Consider the following 5,988-nt stretch of genomic DNA (forward strand, 5'->3'; position numbering starts at 1 on the left):
TGCTGCCCAGGGGCTTGGAGACCTACCCACTAACCTGAGTCACAGCTGCCACTGCTGACACCTGAGCAAGCTGCTTGGAGGCCCAGAAACGGTTTCACCTAGACTTGCTAACACTGATGTCAACATACGCTTCCCTGGGGTTCAAGGCCTGGCTCACTTGGCCCACTGCTGCCCCGATAAGGCCCCAAGAACTGTCTCAACTGACATCCCCATTCCCAGCAAAACTTCACCACAGACTCCACTAACAAGCACACCCTAAGCCGCCGAGTAAAACACAGACACCATTGATACTGCTTACAGCCAAGGATATTATACAGAGACTACACTATTGTACACACCCAGAATCAAAGCCAAAGTGCCCTACAAACAACACCGTAGGTGCATCTTCAGGAAAAATTCTCTCCTCTGATAGCAAATCCAAAAAAATGTAAGAAGCCACTGTTACACCAGATGCACAGACAACAATTTAAGGACACAAGAAATATAAAAACACAAGGAAATATGACACCTTCAAAGGAGTACAATAATTCTCCAGAAATAGATTCCAATAAAAAAAAATTTATGACCTGCCAGAAAAAGATCAAAATAATGGTATTAAAGAAGCTCAGTGAGATACTAAAGAAAATAGATAAACAATAGAAAAAAATCCAAAAAACAATTCAGGATATGAATAAGAAATTTGCAAAAGACATAGATACCATAAAAAGAGCCAAAAAGAAATCCTGAAACTGAAGAATTCATTGAATAACAAAAAAATACATTTGAGAGCTTTTACAATAGACTAGATCAAGCAGAAGAAAGAATTTCAGAACTTGGAAATAACCCAGTCAGATAAAGAAGAAAAAAAGAATAAACGAAGCCTATGTGATGTGTGAAACACCCAAAAGTGAACAAATATTTAGGTTTTTGCTGTTCCAGAAGGCAAAGAGAAAGCAAAAGGGGTAGAAAGTCTGATTAACAAAATAATAGCTGAAAACTTCCCAAGTCTAGCAAGAGATTTAGACATCCAAATATAGGAAGCTCAAAAATTCCTAAGTAGATACAACTTACAAAGGTCTGCTACATGGTACATTATAGTCAAACTGTTAAAATCAAAGAGAGAGAGAATTCTAAGAGAGTAATAGAAAAGTGTCTAGTCACCATCAGATGACTAATAGCAGATGTCTTAGCAGAAACCTTACAGGCCAGGAGAGAATGGAATATATTCAAAACGCTGGAAGGAAACAAAACAAAACAAAACAAATCTGTTAGTCAATTATACCATACCCAGCAAAGTTATACTCAATAAATGAAGAATAGGCATTTATGAGACATAGCCTTTCTCAACACACGAAAGTAGAGGGGATTAATCACCACTACATTAGTCCTAAAAGAAATGCTTAAGGAAGTAATACACCTGGAAGCAAAAGTTAGTATCTACCATCATGAAAACACATGAAAGTATAAAACCCCCTGTTAGAGAAAACACACAAATAAGGAGGAGTAAGAACTCATACATTTCCAATACAGAAAACCACCAAACCACAATGAAATAATAAGGAAGAAAGAAAGAAACAAAGAATATACAAAACTACTAAAGAGCAATTAATAAAATGATAGGAATAAACCATCACACATAAAAAATAATCTTGATGAAAGAAATTGAAGAGGACACAAACACATGAGAAGACATCCTATGCTCATGGACTGAAAAAACCAGTATGGTAAAAATGACCATACTGTCCAAAGCAATTACAGATTCAGTGCAATCTCTATCAAAATACCAACATCCCAACATCATTTTTTCACAGAATTTGAATATAATAATACAATTTACATGGAACCAAAAACGAGCCTGAATAGCCAAAGTAATCCTGAGCAAAAAGAACAAAGCTGTGGTCATCATGCTACCTGACTTCAAAATATATTACCAGGCTATTGTAACAAAATCAGTAAAAGTCTCTGGGAGGGCATATGTTTTCATTTCGTTTGGATAGGTACCTCAGAACCAAGGTTCCTGGATCATGATTAAGTATATTTAACTTTAGAAAAACTTCCAAAGATTTATGTACATTTTTGTATAATTTAACATAGGAATTTTTGAGAATTCCATTTGCTCCACATCCTCTTGAGGAGCTGGTATTGTCAGTCTTTAAATTTAGTCATTCTTGCATGTGTTTAGTGGTAACTCCTTACAGTTTACATTTTTATTTTCCTGGTACCTAATGTTATTTTCACACATTCATTGTCTATTCTTGTATCTCCTTTAATAAAACACACTTACAAGCTTTCTACTCACTGTCATTTTAAAAATTGTATTGTTTGTCTGCTCCCCCTCTTATTTCTATGACTCTTGTATGTTCTAGTTTCCATTCCCTGTGAGGCATACGAATTGCAAACATTTTCTGGCAATGTGCTTTGCCTTTTCATTTCCTTAATGATGTATTTGGAAGAGAAAATGTTTATTTTATTGAAATTGAACTTATCAATTTATTTTCCTGGAAACCTTTACTGCTTCAAGATGGTGAAGATTTTTTACTACATTTCTTTTAGAAGTTAAAGTTTTAGCTTTTACATTTTGGCCAATTATCCAATTAGAGTGTGTGTGTGTGTGTGTGTGTGTGTGTGTGTATGTGTGTGTGTGTGTGTGATTGGAGTAAGTCTGAGGTTCGTTTTTCCACATATGATTACCCTTTCATTGCTTCTTATGTGTTTTCCTATTCAATTATTTCTTCCTGGAATCTGTTAGCTGTTCTCTTTATCAATCTGACTAATCATTCCCCTAAGACTATATTCTCTTGATTATCTAGCATTTTAGATAATCCCAAAGTTCGGTAATATGAGTCTTCTAAGTCTTCTAATATTGTTCTCTTTTCCAAAATTGTTTTGGCTAAATAATTGTCTCCCCCTCTCCTCTCCCCTCCCCTCTTCTCCCCTTCCTTTCCCTTCCTTTCCTTCCCTTCTTTCTTCTTTTTTTCCAGTGTCTCACTCTGTTACCCAGGCTGGAGTGCGGTGACGTGATCATGGCTCACTGCAACCCCAATCTCCCTGACCTATGGTGATCCTCCCACTTCAGCCTTCCAAGTAGCTGGAACCATAGGTATATGCCTCCATACCCAGCTAGATTTTGTACTTTTTGTAGAGATAAAGTTTTGCTATGTTGCCCAAACTGGTGTTGAACTGAGCTCAAGCAATCCATCTGCCTCAGTCTCCCAAAGTGCTGGGATTACAGGCATGAGCCACCACTCCTGGTCTACTTTCACTTTTATACAAATTAGAGTATGAACTTTTCAATTTCTCCAAAAAAATAAAAAAGCTAAGATAGTGATTGGATTTATATTGCATCTGTAGGTCAATAAGGGGGAAGACAATTGAGTCTTCCAATTAATACAAATGAAATGTATTTTCATTTATTTCAACTTTCTTTACTTTCTCTTAGCAATGTTCTGTAGTTTTCAGAATAGAAGTCTCATATATATGTATATATACAAGTATATGTGTAAGTATATATATAAGATACATATGATAAATAAGATTTTATATATGTATATATACATGTACTTTTTTTGTAGAGATGGAGGTCTTACTATGTTCCCCAGGCTGGTCTTAAACTCCTGACATCAACCAATTCTCCTGCCTTGGCCTCCCAAATTGTTGGTATTACAGGCATAAGCCATCATGCCTGGCTTATTTTGTTAAATTTACCTGACAGTGTGTCATATTTTTGCAGGTATTGTAAATGACATTGTTTTATTAATTTTAATTTTGAATTTATCATTGCTATTATAAAGACACTTGATCCTTAAATATTGATTTATATCCTGAAAGTTTGTTGAAGTCACTTAGTTCCAGCTTGTTAGTTGACTTTGGGGGATTTTCTATGTCAGAGAAGTTCACGAACTCTGATGTCCCTGATGCTTCTCTGAACTTATGAGATATTTTATCTATTAACCATCTCTGCACCCTAAGAAGGCCTAGAAATTATAAGCACTCAAGTAGAAGTATATCCCCATAGTATTTATACTTTGGCCTCCATTTCTCACTAAATATAATCAGTTATTTTTTTAGAAATGGCTGATTTAATATCTAAGGCTGGAAATAAACCAGGTACACCAGGAACATACTGTCACCAGACATCACAAAAGCTACTAAAGACTTCTTGGGCAATGTCAGAAAATCTTGGAGGAAAATTTGAAGAGATTCTAGTAATTAAAGATGATGCAATTTAAGCATCAAGAGGGAGAATATATAAATAAATAGAAATCCTTGAAGTATATTTAAATCAATGAGTTCATAGTGATTATTTTAAAAAATCAGATTAGTCATCACTAGATGATGCTAGGGAATCATTTCATTATTATGGACACTGGTAAATAAAGGGAAAGGATCAAGCATTCATGTGAGCTGCATATAGTCAATGAAAAAAAGTTGATAGAGTACAAATTTTATCTTAAAGTACTAATGTGTCTGGTCATTAATGTCTGTTAACAAGATGAGAGATGACAAACTCACTCTGTAACCTGATGGAAATACGTATATTGTTATAGAGTGACAGTGGATCTGATCAAATCTCTGTAACTATTATTTGACAAGAAATAGAGAAATATGTTAAATTACAAAGATTCAATGAGGAATATAGAGAATATAAGACCCTGGATGGGACAAATAATTTTTATTTTTAACAAATAAATTGCAAGAAAAAAATAGATGAAGAATAAACCTATATATTGAAAAAGTATTAGAAACATTAATAAATCTCAGTGCATAAATTTATTTGTGCCTTGATAAAAAAACACTGTATAAAATAAGCAAAAAAACCACTTACAACACTTATAAATTGATCAAAAAATTTTAACATTGATTGAATACCATGATATTATGAATTAATTACTGTTAATTTTGATATGATAATGATATGGTTTTATTTTTCTAAGTCTTTACATTTATATATTCACACTCAATGTTTATGGATGAAATATTACTGCAACCTAGGTTTGTCTCCAAATAACATATGGGAAAATGAGGCTAAGCATCCATGAACTCTAATGTCAAATGTGATTCACTCAAATTTTCTGGGAAAGCAGATTGTACTTCATGCTCACCCATTTTTGAAAATTATGTATTTACTATAAATTTACAACAGCTTATTTTTCTATAGTGTTAGAGAAATTTATTACTATTGCTTATCTTTTTTTTTTTTGTTCTCAGCATGTGTGTGTGTTTTGTTTTATTATTATTATTATTATTATTATTATTTTTACAAAAGGTAGGCTATGTTTATTAGAGTCACACACAGTTGACTGTCTCAGTGTGACTCAAGACCACAAAAAACCCATTTCTCCTTCACTTCTGAGTCCTGGGTTTAAGACCTATACCAGCAGGCATACTGCTTGGGGTCCGTTCACAGGTTTACAAGTTTTTCATTGAGGGCAATCTGTGACTGTGTGAGGTTGGCCAGATAGGTCACCATCAGCAGGTCATTGATGTTGCTGTTGAGCATGGTCTCGAAGTCATCGGAAACTATTTTGGGTACTTGGTTAACCAGGCTCATCAGGAAGCGGCCCACAGTATTGTCAGCTGACACCTTTCCAGACAGTACATCCTCTGCATATTGCAGCACTGTGCTCAGGGCATCCTGGATGTGAGCTGATGCCCCTCCTACTTGCTGCAAGTCACTTGAGAGTCCAATCACTCTGTTGGGGCTAAAGCAGGTCTTCATGATCAGGTCAACTCAGATGCGTTCAGTGTCATAGTATGCGTATTTCACTGTCAGAGGTGTGAACATCACTCCCATGGTCCTCCCAGGGACAGCCATTAAAGTACTGACATAGGCTTTGATGCTCATGCAGCTGTTCTGGAGACTTGTGTCCACAGTGAGGTGGATGGGGTTCGGGGCCTCTCGGCTGTAGTACTCATGGATTAGCAGAGAGTGCTCTGTGATGTCATGGCCTGTAGCGTACCGGCCCAGGATGAGCTCATTTGGAGAAACTTTTTTATGCAGTTCATACA

General features: G+C 35.6%; 1 pseudogene; it reads right to left on the reverse strand.

Moving 5' to 3' along the window:
• Positions 1-5,380: 5,380 nt before the first annotated feature.
• Positions 5,381-5,986, reverse strand: LOC113224846 (annotated as a pseudogene).
• Positions 5,987-5,988: the final 2 nt, after the last annotated feature.

The sequence above is a fragment of the Piliocolobus tephrosceles genome, chromosome 5 (assembly GCF_002776525.5).
Source record: "Piliocolobus tephrosceles isolate RC106 chromosome 5, ASM277652v3, whole genome shotgun sequence".
Taxonomy (NCBI): Eukaryota; Metazoa; Chordata; class Mammalia; order Primates; family Cercopithecidae; genus Piliocolobus; species Piliocolobus tephrosceles.